This window comes from Haematobia irritans, chromosome 2 (assembly GCF_050003625.1).
Source record: "Haematobia irritans isolate KBUSLIRL chromosome 2, ASM5000362v1, whole genome shotgun sequence".
Lineage (NCBI taxonomy): Eukaryota > Metazoa > Arthropoda > Insecta > Diptera > Muscidae > Haematobia > Haematobia irritans.
The window spans coordinates 24,291,787-24,307,291 of record NC_134398.1 but is presented as its reverse complement, the minus strand read 5'-3'; the positions used below and the strand labels follow the sequence as shown (position 1 = coordinate 24,307,291).

The following is a 15,505-nucleotide window of genomic DNA, read 5'->3' as shown; positions in this document are numbered from 1 at the left end:
GGATAATGATCTAAAGCATACCTCCCACCATTTACAGGAATGGTTTCTAGACAATTCGTTAAACGTTTTCTTTTTTAGGCAGATTTTTTAATCACCACGGGCAGTGTTACCGTTGTGCGACTTTAGTCGCATTTTGCAACCTATTAAAATATGCAAAATGTGCGACTTTAGTCGCACGCTTGCGAATAAATCAGTTCTAGTACCAAATAATTTTTGATAATTGTTACAAATTTTTACTGGAATTCGTTCGTTTACTCAAAAAGCCAACAAAAGAGAGCCAGAGAGAGATCAAATGTGACATTTGAGTACTAGAGAAGTTGTAAGTTTTTGCTAGGAATTTTTTGCCACTTAACTTGCAAGAGTTTGTCATAAACAAATTATACGAGCAATATATTTCAGTGAAGTTTTAAAAATAAATATTTTTATTATTTTAAGTGGTTTCAAAGCTGATGGTAAATTGGTACATAATGGCGTTCGCGTACATTTCTGCTAATTTTAGCAAAGAGAAAAAAATAAATTTTTACTCTCTTGCAAGTTTACGTTTTACTGGATTTTATGTAGCAATAAATTGGTTATGTATCTTTTTATATTAAAGGAACTGTTCCTTTATTGTTTTGGTGTTTTTTTATAGAACTATTTTGATAATAAAAAGACCTCACAAATGTAAGCGACTTTTTTGTGAGACCTTTTTTTTTTTTGAATATTCGACTTTTTGTAAATGTTTAACGGTAACACTGACCACGAGTTTGTTGCTGTATACTCTTCATCTCCTACCGCTCTAGCAATTAATTTGCTCTAGCAATTTCAAGCAAACATACAAAGGTATGTGAACAGAGGCACTCCCCAAGGAGGAGTCCTATCACCTCTTCTTTGGAATGTTGCTATAAATAGCCTTCTGGTTACTCTAGAAAAAGAAAGGATAAAAGTGGTGGCATACGCAGATGATGTGGCTCTGGCAGTCAGGGGAAAATTCCCATCCACAATCAGAGATATTATTCAGAGGGCCCTCCGGATGACTGAGAAATGGGCGAAAGACAATGGTCTTGGGGTAAATCCTGCAAAGACAGAATTAGTCATGTACTGCAACGATCGCAAAACTCCCACGGTTAGGCCTATTTCCTTAGGGGGTATTGAAATTCCCTTTGGTGAATGTGCAAAATACCTTGGCGTTATTTTGGACAGGAAGCTGAACTTTAAGCTTAATATTGAAGAAAGGGCGAGAAAGGCAACTGTAGCTTTGTACTCGTGCAAAAAGGCAATAGGAAAAAAGTGGGGACTGAAACCAAAAATTGTGCATTGGCTATACACGGCAGTGGTTAGACCTATAATGCTATATGGTGTTATAGTCTGGTGGCCGGCACTTCAGAAACCGACTTGTTTAGATAAAGTTCAGCGTATGGCGTGTTTGTGTATTTCAGGCGCATTCAGCAAGACAGGAACAAATTCCCTTAATGTCGTGCTGCATCTATTGCCTTTAGACATTTTGGCCAAACAGTCAGCTGCAACAACGGCTGTGCGGTTGCGCGAACTATCGCTGTGGTCGGATAAAGGTTACGGTCACAGTTCTGTCCTCAAAACAATGCCAGATGTGCCTAACGTAGTGGATTACACTTTGGCGAGTCCACTTTTCGACAAAAAGTTTGAGACTCTAATCCCCAACAGTGAGGCGTGGTGCACACAGACCCCGGGGAATAAAGAATATATAGATTTCTACACTGATGGCTCCAAATTGGATGGACAAGTGGGGTTCGGAGTATATTCTAATGATCTGGAACTTCGAATAGCGAAAAGATTACCTAATCACTGTAGTGTTTTTCAGGCTGAAATATTAGCAATAAGAGAGGTGGCGAATTGGCTGAGAAGTAATGTTCCAAAAAATGTGGGCATTAATATATACTCAGACAGTCAACCTGCAATAAAATCCTTGGACTCTGTGTTCCTCAACTCGAAAACGGCCATCGACTGCCGCAAATCTCTCAATGAGATGGCTGAGCAGTACAATATTCACCTAATATGGGTGCCTGGCCATAGGAACATACCGGGGAACTGCGAAGCGGATGAGTTGGCAAGGCTAGGGACTACCTTACATATTCCAGGGGAACTAGAATTTGTTGGTATGCCCCTAGCTACCTGCAAGCTCATGCTGCGTGAGAAGGCTGTTATGATGGCAAATGTTCGATGGGAGAATTGCAAGGGTTGTAACGACACCAAGCAAATATGGCCCCATTTCAACTTAAACCGCACACTAGATATGCTAATGTTCTCGAGACGTCAGATATCACTCCTGATATCTGCTATAACGGGTCGCTGCCTGATAGGTGATTTTGCAAAAACTATTGGCGCGAAGTATAATGACTATTGTATGAGCTGTCATGATGCGGAGGAAAAAGAATCAATTAAACACCTCTTGTGTGAGTGTCCTGCATTTTGTGTAAAGCGCAAGCAACTTTTAGGAGCATATAGCTTCAGATTACTGGCGGATCTGGAAAACGTTAACTTAAGCAGTCTGCTACTGTTTTTGGAACAATCTGGTTGGTTCAACAAAGAAAAATAATCAAGAAGGTTCAGCGGTTAAAACTAGAAGTGCCCATATGTAATAGGTACTTTTAGTTAATGTGGTATCACAATGGACTGAATAGTCTAAGTGAGCCTGAATCTTAATCGGGCTGCCACTTTAACCTAACCTAACCTAATTTCAATGTTATCATAGACATAACCCTCCAACTGGGTATTGGTTTCAATCGCCAACTTAAATCAGATGATGATTACAAACTTAAATTGATTCAATTGAACACCTAAACGATTCAATAAATTGCTGTGAACGATTTTTGTTTTTATAAAAAAATTAATTAATTAAATAAAATTTGTTAATTGTAGTTAAATTTATCTTGAAACACAATTAATTAATAACAATTAAGAAAATATGCGTGGCTAAAGATCTTTCCATACTTTTCCTTTTTTTTTGGTGATCGAAATTTTAACTAAAAAACAAAGATTTTTTAATACTTCAAATCCCACTTTTCTATACAAAAATTTCACTATGTCATGTCATGTTAGCCGAACTAACCAAAAATGTTTTTGTCTTTTTAAGGTTTCTCACCGGTGTTTTTACCCTAAGGTAAGCTCCTATGTTCCATAGCATTATATATTCTATTCAACCACTGCACTGGCTTTCTATATTCCCTTTAGCTAAATAAATTAAAATTTCTGCTGTACAAAAAAAACAGACTCCCAAAAAACCACATTTCCTTCACGGGGGATTAAAATTGTGAATAAACTAAGCATGCCTGGTTTTTGGATAGGAACAAAAAGTACATTCATGTCCCATGTAGAGGAATATCTTCTATGTGAATAGTGGGAAATAAAATGATTAATGTTGTTTATTATTTCGCTAGATAGACAAGAGAATATTAAGCTCTACACGGCTATGATACATTTTTGTTTTAGCCACCTAAAAGTATGCTAAACAATAACCACGACAACAACAAGAAACAAAGCCTTTTATATATGCTACAAAAACTATAAATTTTTTGTGTATGTGAATAAATGCTACCTTTTATAATACAATTACATTTTGTGAATTCCTATAGAATTCAAGAACTGTTCACAGTATGTAGTTTATAGCCATGTGGTATGAATGAGCTTCTTTATATTTAAATAATTCTTAGTGGTTTTGTTTTAGAGGAAACAACACAGATGTCGCCGTGGTAAGCAATGTTATCTGTGGCATAGTTAAGCTTGTGGTATAAAGCCGGCAAGAAATAGTCTTAATAGAATATCTTTTGGCTTTACTGCTGAAATGCTTTGTTGCAATGCAAACAGATTTTACCAGGAATTGTCGACAAAAATACTAAAGAACATTTTTCAAGTGTAAATTGTAATTAAAATTGCATGTTGTTCCCAGCATCACAATTTCATTTTCTACATTTTAATTTCATTTGTAGATCTATTTTGCATCTTCCACCTCTTTCTCTGTTCGTGAGCACGCTTTATATTTTATTCATTGCCGCTGTGGGAAATTTCTTTGGATTTTGGAAAATGCTAAATATTCTTAGAAAAATGCAATTTATTCCATTTTTTAAATGCACAATGCACGAATAGAAATACAAACTATCAAAAGCATAATAACAAGAAACTCAATTTAAATATGAATGCGCTAAAATCTTACCACGAGAATTTCACCACCTAAAAGTATGCTTTGAGAAATCATATAAATAATATAGTATACCAACAGAAGTGGCTTATGCTAACAAAGAATAAATTGGAGTTTTTATAATATGTAAATAGTTATATAAAATTAAATTAAATTAAATTAAATTAAATTAAATTAAATTAAATTAAATTAAATTAAATTAAATTAAATTAAATTAAATTAAATTAAATTAAATTAAATTAAATTAAATTAAATTAAATTAAATTAAATTAAATTAAATTAAATTAAATTAAATTAAATTAAATTAAATTAAATTAAATTAAATTAAATTAAATTAAATTAAATTAAATTAAATTAAATTAAATTAAATTAAATTAAATTAAATTAAATTAAATTAAATTAAATTAAATTAAATTAAATTAAATTAAATTAAATTAAATTAAATTAAATTAAATTAAATTAAATTAAATTAAATTAAATTAAATTAAATTAAATTAAATTAAATTAAATTAAATTAAATTAAATTAAATTAAATTAAATTAAATTAAATTAAATTAAATTAAATTAAATTAAATTAAATTAAATTAAATTAAATTAAATTAAATTAAATTAAATTAAATTAAATTAAATTAAATTAAATTAAATTAAATTAAATTAAATTAAATTAAATTAAATTAAATTAAATTAAATTAAATTAAATTAAATTAAATTAAATTAAATTAAATTAAATTAAATTAAATTAAATTAAATTAAATTAAATTAAATTAAATTAAATTAAATTAAATTAAATTAAATTAAATTAAATTAAATTAAATTAAATTAAATTAAATTAAATTAAATTAAATTAAATTAAATTAAATTAAATTAAATTAAATTAAATTAAATTAAATTAAATTAAATTAAATTAAATTAAATTAAATTAAATTAAATTAAATTAAATTAAATTAAATTAAATTAAATTAAATTAAATTAAATTAAATTAAATTAAATTAAATTAAATTAAATTAAATTAAATTAAATTAAATTAAATTTAATTAAATTAAATTAAATTAAATTAAATTAAATTAAATTAAATTAAATTAAATAAAGTTAAATTAAATTCAATAAAATGAATTTGAAATAGAAATGAAATGAAATTGAAATGAGATTGAAATGAAATTGTAATGAAATGAACGTGAAATGAAATGAAATTGAAATGGAATTTAAATGAAATTGAAATGAAATTGAAATGAAATTGAAATGAAATTGAAATGATATTGAAATGAAATTGAAATGAAATTTAAATTTAAATGAAATTGAAACGAAATTAAATTAAATTTTTTCCTCCAATTTACATGTTGTTGGACGAAAAATTATTTAACTTCTTAATTTATATTTTTCACACATGAATGAAATTTTGTCATATTGTTTTTGATTTTTCAATTTCTGTTATTTTTATATACCCATTTAACATTCAACCACTACATGTTGGGCGTTCGCTGATAATTAGAGCTAAACATGTTAAATATTTCTGTCTGTCTGTTTGCTTCAACGAACTCGTATGCTAGGGTAAATTAGTGGATAGTTGTTATTTGATTAAGGAAGATACATTAGCTATTAGGTACACTATTTAGAGGAGTGAAACGGAAATGGGCAAGTACATTACTACATTGCATGTTAATATCCCGTAGGGCTGGAATAAAAATAAAGCTAACAATGACAAAAACATAGAATAAACACACCAATACAATCGAGGATAACTGACAATATTTGCTGATACATTTTGGTAAAAATGGTAGGTAAACAGGATAGACTATTTCCATTACAAGGCATACCATGTAAAAGACCAGACAAAACAACATAAAAAATTCCATATCATAAATAATGTTGAAGATACACCCATTTTGTTTTTTCGTACTCCATGTGGAGGCATAAATATTAATAATTTTTAATTAGAAGAGCCAGAGACCAGTAATGAACTCTAATAATGGATCATGATGTTGAATTTGTTAAATACAAAAATATTTGAAAGAGCAAAGCTGAAAGGTGACATTTTTTTAAACTATTTTGCCACCTGACGGTGTGACATTTCAGGTCAGAGTGTTATGTAAAATATGTCTATATTGTCTAGACTAGCTTTTTTATTTGAGAAATCTAGTAGGATTTTTACTAGGGTATGTATGTATTGTTTTTATAGAAATATATAGAAAATATAGACGGAATGTACCCTCACATACCGCATTGATTCTTTTCTTCAAGTTCCATAACAAGAAAATTTATTTGAACTCCATATGCCATTTCGTCTCCCAATTCATTCCGCCCCCGATATTCTGGAAGATCATCTGCTTGGCAAGAACAAAGAAACAAATACTGAAAGTCAAAGACGACAAAATAATCTGAGAAATATAAACCATAGTCAAACCAGGATTAATGACCAGGAATGTGTTCTGGGTGTTTGGTGAGATTGGCGGTGAATTATCGCCTACGAGCTGCTCGCATACGAAAAACCTCGTAGCTCGGACCCTACAGAAAATTTGTGCAAATTACAAATCCTGTCATGGGTCCGCATAAAAGGAATAGTGTTGCAGTTTGTCGCATTTTTTTTAAATTTTCATTTATTATACCATTGATATTACTAATCCCGTCAATGAGAAATCCCTGATAAAGTTATAGTGACCATTCCATACGTTTTGGCAAGAACTGGGACTGGTCCATACATACCGGAGACTATTCCTGTACCAGTCTTGGGAGACTATTCCTGTACCGGTCTGGATTACAATCACCCAGAAGTGCTTGCTTTGGCCGATTATGTCCGATATTAAATCGCCAGAAACTTTGTTGGAGGGTTCTTATACTTCCACCTTAAAATCGGGATGTGCCACAACGTGGTAAATTTTAAATATAAAGTTTTGACAAAATTTTCTATAGAAATAAAGTTTTGACAAAATCGTCTATAGAAATAAAATGTTGACAAAATTTTCTATAAAAAAAAAGTTTTTTGACAAAATTTTCAAAAGAAATCAAAATTGACAAAATATTCTATAGGAATAAAAAAAAGTTTCCATGGAAGTAAAGTTTTGACAAATTTTTTTTTTATAAAAATTAAATTTTCCATAAAATATTGACAAAATGTTCTATAGAAATAAAATTTTGAAAAAGTTGTCTATCAAAATAAAATCTTGACATAATTTTCTATAGAAATAAAATTTTGACAAATTTTTCTATAGAAGTTAAATTCTGACAAAATTTTCAATAGAAATCAAATTTTGAAAAAATTGTCAATAAAAATAAAATTTTGACAAAATTTTCTATAGAAATAAAATTTTGACAAAATTTTCGATAGAAATAAAATGTTGACAAAATTTTCTATAGAAATAAAATTTTGACAAAATGTTTCTGTAGAAATAAAATTTTGACAATATTTTCTATAGAAATAAAATTTTGACAAAATTTTCTTAGTTTTACGACGGGCTCTTCGTTGCTTATTATATTTCATGCTAGCCTGATACCGAAACAGGCAATTAACGTTCAAATGCATTATATCTAATTTTACAATTATTAATAGAGCTTTATGGACAGATTTAGATTAGGGAACATGATTAATATGTTTCGATTCGGGCGAATGAATCTTTCCACAGCCTTTTTTCTTTTCAATGACTCTATTAATCATGTTCCTTAATCTAAATCTGTCCATAAAGCTCGATTAATAATTGTAAAATTAGATACAACATTTTCTATATAAACTAAAATTTTGACAAAATTCGTTATAGAAACAAAATTTTGGGCAAAATTTTCTATAGCAATAAAATTTTGACAAAATTTTCTGTAGGAATAAAATTTTGACAAAATTTTCAAAAGAAATACAATTTTGACAAAACTTTATATAGAAATAAAAAAAAAAACATTTTCTATAGAAATAAAATATTGACAAAGTTTTCTATAGAAATAATATATTGGCAACATTTTCTATAGAAATCAAATATTGGCGATATTTTCTATAGAAATAAAATTTTGACAAAATTTTCTGTACAAAATAAAATTTGGACGAAATTTTCTATAGAAATAAAATATTGACAAAATATTTCTGTAGAAATAAAATTTTTACAAAATTTTCCATAGAAATATAATTTTGACAAATTTTTTTATAGAAATAAAATTTTTACAAAATGTTTTATAGAAATAACATTTGGAAAAATTTTCTATAGAAATAAAATTTTGTCAAAATTTTCAAAAGAAATAAAATAATGATAAAATGTTCTATAGAAATAAAATATTGACAAACTGTTCTATAGGAATAAAAAATTTTCTGTGGAAGTAAAGTTTTGACCAAATTTTTTTTTATAAAAATAAAATTTTCCATAGATATAAAATTTTAAACAAATAGAAGTTAAATTTTGACAAAATTTTTCTATAGAAGTTAAATTTTGACAAAATTTTCTATAGAAATTTTGACAAAATTTTCTATAGAAATAAAATGTTGACAAAATTCTCTATAGAAATAAAATTTTGAAAAAGTTGTCTATAAAAATAAAATTTAGACAACTTTTTCTATAGAAGTTAAATTTTGACAAAATCTTCTATAGAAATACAATTTTGACAAAATTTTCTATAGAAATCAAATTTTGACAAATTTCTCTATAGAAGTTAAATTTTGATAAAATTTTCTATAGAAATAAAATTTTGAAAAAGTTGTCAATAAAAATAAAATTTTGAAAAAGTTGTCAATCAAAATAAATTTTTGACAAAATTTTCTATATAAAATAAAATCTTGACAAAATTTTCTATAGAAATCAAATTTTGACAAAATTTTCTATAGAAATGAATTTTTGACAAATTTTCCATAGAAATTTTTGACAAAATTTTAGAAATAAAATGTTGACAAAATTTTCTACAAAAATAAAATTTTGACAAAATTTTCCATAGATATAAAATTTTGGGCAAAATTTTCCATAGATATAATATTTTGGGCAAAATTTTTTATAGAAATAAAATGTTGACAAAATGGTCTATAAAAATAAAATTTTGACAAAATTTTCTATAGAAATGAAATTTTGACAAAATTTTCTATAGAAATGAAATTTTGACAAAATTTTCTATAGAAATAAAATTTTGACAAAATTTTCTATAGAAATAAAATTTTAACAAAATTTAGAAATAAAATTTTGACAAAATTTTCTATAGAAATAAAATTTTGGCAAACGTTTCTATATAAATAAAATTTTGACAAAATTTTCTATAGAAATAAAATTTTGACAAAATGTTCTATAGAAATAAAATTTTGTCAAAATTTTCTATAGAAATAAAATTTTGACAAAATTTTCTATAGAAATAAAATTTTGGCAGAAGTTTCTATAAAAATAAAATTTGGAAAAAATTTTCTATAGAAATAAAATTTTGACAATATATTCTATAGAAGTTAAATTTTGACAAAATCTTCTATAGAAATAAAAATTTTGGCAAACGTTTCTATATAAATAAAATTTTGACAAAATTTTCTATAGAAATAAAATTTTGACAAAATGTTCTATAGAAATAAAGTTTTGTCAAAATGTTCTATAGAAGTTAAATTTTGACAAAATTTTTTATAGAAATAAAATTTTGACAAAATTTTCTATAAAAATAAAATTTCAACAAAATTTCCATAGAAATAAAATTTGCCATAGAAATAAAATTTTGACAAAATTTCCTATAGAAATATAATTTTGACAAAGTTTTCTATGCAATAAAATTTTGAGAAAATTTTCTAAAAACAAAAATTTTGATAAAATTTTCTATAGAAATAAAATTTTGACAAATTTTTCTATAGAAATAAAATTTTGAGAAAGTTTTCTATATAAAATAAAATTTTGACAAAATTATCTATAGAAATAAATTTTTGACAAAATTTTCTATATAAAATAAAATTTTGATCAAATTTGCTATAGAAATAAAATTTTGAAAAAATCTTCCTAAAACATAAAATTTTGACAAAATTTTCCATAGAAATAAAATTTTGACAAAATATCTTATAGAAACAAAAGTTTGAAAAGGTTGTCTATAAAAATAAAATTTTCTATAGAAATAAAATTTTGACAAATTTTTCTATAGAAGTTAAATTTTTCAAAATTTTCTATAGAGATAAAATTTTGGGCAAAATTTTCCATATATATAAAATTTTGGACAAAATTTTCTATAGAAATAAAATTTTGACAAAATTTTCTATAGAAATAAAATTTTGACAAAATTTTCTATAGAAATAAAATTTTGACAAAATTTTCTATAGAAATAAAATTTTGACAAAATTTTCTACAGAAATAAAAGTTTGACAAAAATTGTCTATAGAAAATAAAATTTCGACAAAATTTTCTATACAAAATAACATTTTGCCGAAAATTTCTATAGAAATCAAATTTTGACAAAATGTTCTATAGAAATAAAGTTTTGAAAAATTTTTCTATAGAAGTTAAATTTTGACAAAATTTTCTATAGAAATAAAATTTTGAAAAGGTTGCCTATAAAAATAAAATTTTGACACAATTTTGTATAGAAATAAAATTTTGAAAAATTTTTCTATAGAAGTTAAATTTTGAAAAAATTTTCTATAGAAGTTAAATTTTGAAAAAATTTTCTATAGAAATAAAATTTTGACAAAATCTTCTATGGGAATAAAATTTTTACATTATGTTCTTTAATATCCTTAAACAATTTAATTTTCGTTTTATGTCGTACTATCAAAGTCCATTGTGGGTAAGTTTTCCCGTTTTGTAGATGTGGTAACTTTCCCTAGTTGGTGCAATCTAAAATCGGTAAAACCTCTAAAATTCACCACATTTACAATTCAAGGGATATTTATAAACGCAAAAACTTGTCGCTAATAGGAGAGATTAAAATATAGAATATTGCAAATACAGAAATAAACTTCTCAGCAAAAAAAAGCGTCGCCAAAAATTTTGTGAAAATGTTATTTTTGGATCCAGAAGTGATGCAAAATTGTCACAGAAGCGATGCAATTTTAAATCGGCTTGTCATAGGACGAATGTCCACCATTTCAACAGCCATTGTACTGAATTTCCATCACAAATATTTCTCGTAAGGTGTGATCCAAATTCAGTATTTTTGATGTGAACTAAACAATTTTGTTATACTTTGCCATATAAATATATTTTTTTATAATTTTTTAATGATTTGTAATGCATTATTACGTTTGACCTCAAATATTTTTAAAAATTCGCAATTTTTCTAGAATGGATTTATATTTTTTTTCACAAAATTTAAATAGTTTGTACCATTTGATTATTCTTACTCTGTTTTTAACCTTTTTTGTATCACTTAAAAATTAAAATTAGCCATTGAAAATACAAAAAAGAGCGAATTATAAAAAATTTAATTAAAAGAACTACCTGTGTAGTCGAAATAAATAGCATCTTTGGGAAGAGATTTTTGAAAGTGCTTTTTGTGTCGTGACATTAGAAGAACTTTCAATTTTTTTTTTTGGTGGATTTTAAAATAAAATATTTCTTTCAAAGAACTTTATACTAATTAAGAAAAAAATTCAAAATTAGATTCTTTTTTAATTTTTTTGGTAAAGTTTTTTTCAAATTTTGGTATATTACTTCGGCATGAATTTGCCAGTTGCCATTGCTCCAAAAATTATGTTGATATTTTTATACGTCCGGATATCTTTTCGATGGTTAAGTATATGCCACTGGTATTCCTGTTCTCCTTATGATTCTTCTGAGTTGAGATTTTAGAGGCATAACATAACCATTCCAGTATATTACTAAGCGGAAAGATTTAGTTCAATTTTTATTAAAAATAAAAAAACCAAACAAACCCTGTACAAATATAAACTAAAAGATTTTGTTCAATATTTATTAAAAACGAAAAAAAGCTATAGGAGGCAATCATTGATGGCAAGATTTGGTTTTGAAGAGAAAACATATAAAAATATCGTATTATTGGATATAAATTTAATATTTATTGAATTATTTTACAATTTCCCAGCCTATACCACAAATATTTCTCATAATAATGAAAAACCTACTCAATAATCCCCAAATTCATGTTTCTTACTTTGAAGTATTGTTTTCTCTATGCCGTCAGCAGTAAGACTCATAAATATCAAAGTCCTTTACATCAGGCATTCATCGTAAAATTTTGCTCCATCATACCCTCCCCCCATCCGGCTCCATAAAATACGTAAAGAAAACCTTGGAATTATGAAAACTATTTTAGAAAATCTCATATCATATGTGAGTGGAAATAATAACTGGGCCAACAAACAGAAGCTTGGCATTACAATTTTCTGTAAATACCAAATGGTATCCACTTACAAATTCACATCACTACTGCCATCATTGTGATGATAGCAGGGCTTAAGTTGGAAACTTTGTGATTTTTGCCCCCCACCCACACACACACAATTTTTTTATTGGAAAATATTTTCCTTTTCTTTAAGATGATGAAAAATTAGAAAGAAGAAACAAAAAAAATGGAACGACAAAATAAGTGAGAGCGCGAGCCCAACAAAACCTTATCGAATTGATTGGATTTTCTTGAAAATAAACGCCAACAAGAAGCATGCCTTGGAACTTAAGCATCCTCATGGCCATGACGTAGTCATGACCATTATCAATAGCTAAGGTAACTGAGGCGATGCTTTGCAAAACAAAAAAAAAAATATAAAGCGAAATACTACTAAACATTAGAACTTAATAACCTTAAACGAATAAAGGCAGCAAAATAATAAAAATGGTTAAACGTAGAGGTCAATACGATACCAAAAGCTATGGCCATCAATGATTCGCCATTTCAGCATGATAATGGGGTAGCAAAAAATAATAAGATCGAGTAACAGCAACCAGCAACACATTGATACCAAATCTCTTTGGGCTGGTTGTCTTTTCTCTCTCTCTCACACTCTCTGTCTCTACACCTGGGATTGTTTCGATTGGTATCACACTTGTGAAGAAAAAAGCATCGAATAGTTGAAAATTTTAGTTTTTTTTATCTTTAGATAACCCAGCAAAAAATTTAAGTATGGCAACATTTCCTCTAAAAGTAGGGAATATACAGTGGTGTTCAAAACATTTGCAACTAATATTAAATGTCACATATATTTAAAAATAATACATTTTTTGTAACTTTTTACGATAAATGCCATTGGTTAGGATTGAATGGTCAATGAAATCATGTGGTCTAGGTTAGGTTAGGATTAGGTGGCAGCCCGATATATCAGGCTCATTTAGACTATTCAGTCCATTGTGATACCACATTGGTGAACTTCTCTCTTGTCACTGAGTGCTGCCCGATTCTATGTTAAGATCAATGACAAGGGACCTCCTTTTTATAGCCGAGTCCGAACGGCGTTCCACATTGCAGTGAAACCACTTAGAGAAGCTTTGAAATGTCACCAGCATAATCCACCGCTGAAAAACTTTTTGGTGTTCGGTCGAAGCAGGAATCGAACCCACGACCTTGTGTATGCATGGCGGGCATGCTAACCATTGCACCTCGGTTGCACAGGCTCATAAGCTTTTTTGGTAACCTAAGATAGGCACAGGAGCAGATAAATTTTGGTCAACAGTGAGGGCACTCTCGAACCCCGCTACTAGGGATGATAGTATTTCAGTTACCTTTGGCGACGTGACTGATCCGAAGAGATGCGCCAAATACTTCAATCGACTATTTGTCGAGCACCCCGAGTGTGATAGAGCGAAAAGGAGAGCCATTCGTCGCATCTGTGGTCTCTGAGCCGATGACACACCACAATTTACCATAGTCGAAGTTACCGAAGTCATCAGAAACAGCGCGAAATCATCCAAATCGCTTGGCCCTGACGGAATCTCTATGCTAATGCTGAAGCAGTTGGGAATATTAGGAGTTGAGTGCTTGACCATACTCCTCAATTTGTCCTTAGAATCGCTCATTATACCCGATGTCTGGAAGATGGGAAGGGTGATTCCATAATAGCCGATTGGTTCTAGGAGACTTTAATGCCAACCAAGAACTTTGGCATTCTCTCCTGGGTAATGACCAGAGAGGCATAGCTTTGGCAGAGCAGATAGATGACTCCACATTTTGCACGGTGAACGAAGATACCCCCACGAGCATTAAGGGTGACTGCAGCAGTTCGCCAGATTTATCCTTAGCATCGCCTGGTCTCATAAATGACGTTTCCTGGCAACCCGTCATTTCATTGGGTTCAGACCACCTCCCCATAATTCTCACCATTAACCGACCCTCCGATTTCATAATCTCTGAACGCCGGACGTTCATAAACCAAAAGAAAGCCAACTGTGAAGGCTTCGGAAAATATACAGATCGCTGCTTCAGTGAGCTCCCGTTCCCCTCTCATGTTCATGTTGCCCAGAGGGCGTTCGGGGACATCATTAACGCAGCAGCCGCTCGCTTCATTCCAGCTGGTCGAATTGCCCAAGTGAGGCCTAACTTCCCAGCTGAAGCGGCGGGACTCGCAGCCAAGCGTCGTGCTAACCCTGCTGACCCTAGAATCAGGGAACTGAATCAAGAGATTAGTAAGATAGTCGACGAGCACAAGCGGAACACATGGTTAGAGCACCTGAAGCAATGCAACCTAGACACAGGAACAGGTAAATTGTGGTCAACAGTGAGAGCGCTCTCTTTCTATGATTTCTCTAAAACTAAAAAAAATGGTTCTCATAAATGCAAAATCTGATCTGATCTTCATAGGTAGAATCTTTAAATTTTTTCTTCGGGTAGCGTACTGGTTGAAATGATTTGCTTGGAAGAAGATTTGTCATCAAACCCCCAAAATGCTATGTATTATCAAGTAAACTATTATATTTGATTCATGGTGGTGGCTATTTAAGATTCGGCCCGGCCGAACTTACTGCTTTATATACTTGTTTTTAATTTAAATATTTTTATTTGTAACAAAGTGTGCATTTTTTTAAGAATAAGTGTCCAAACTTTTGTTGCAAGTGAGTCTTTTTGTGCCACTTTTTTTTGTAACCTTAGCCGATTCTATCCAAAGTGGAACTTCAATTTAAGCACACGTTTTACATGACCATCGATGAGGATAAAAAATGCCTTACTTGCCCCAGCTACTTAGTAGATATATTTTTTTTGCTCAAACAAGCCCTTTAAATGCCAGCTACTTATTTTGCTGGTTTTTTTTTTGGGTTTTGGGCTAATTCATGTTATTTTTCCCTTTGTTTTCTACATACGATCAAAAGTTTTATGTCACGCTTTAATGGCAATCTCAATTGAAGTTTTTCATTTCACAAGACTTTTTAGTCCTTTGCTTTCCGCCTCCTGTATCAGCTACTACTTTCAATGCCCTTGTATTACACTTGATAGTATTAAAGCTTATCATTACTTTTCCCTAGTGGATCAGGCAGTCGATTGTTGATA

At 29.0% G+C, this 15,505-nt stretch overlaps 1 protein-coding gene across 1 annotated transcript in view; it reads left to right on the top strand.

Moving 5' to 3' along the window:
* Window positions 1–15,505, top strand: part of Lar (tyrosine-protein phosphatase Lar) — a gene marked incomplete in the record, with an annotated part of 1,210,349 nt that overhangs the window by 288,955 nt on the left and 905,889 nt on the right. Inside the window, 1 exon segment of the mRNA XM_075293564.1 lies at window positions 3,092–3,118.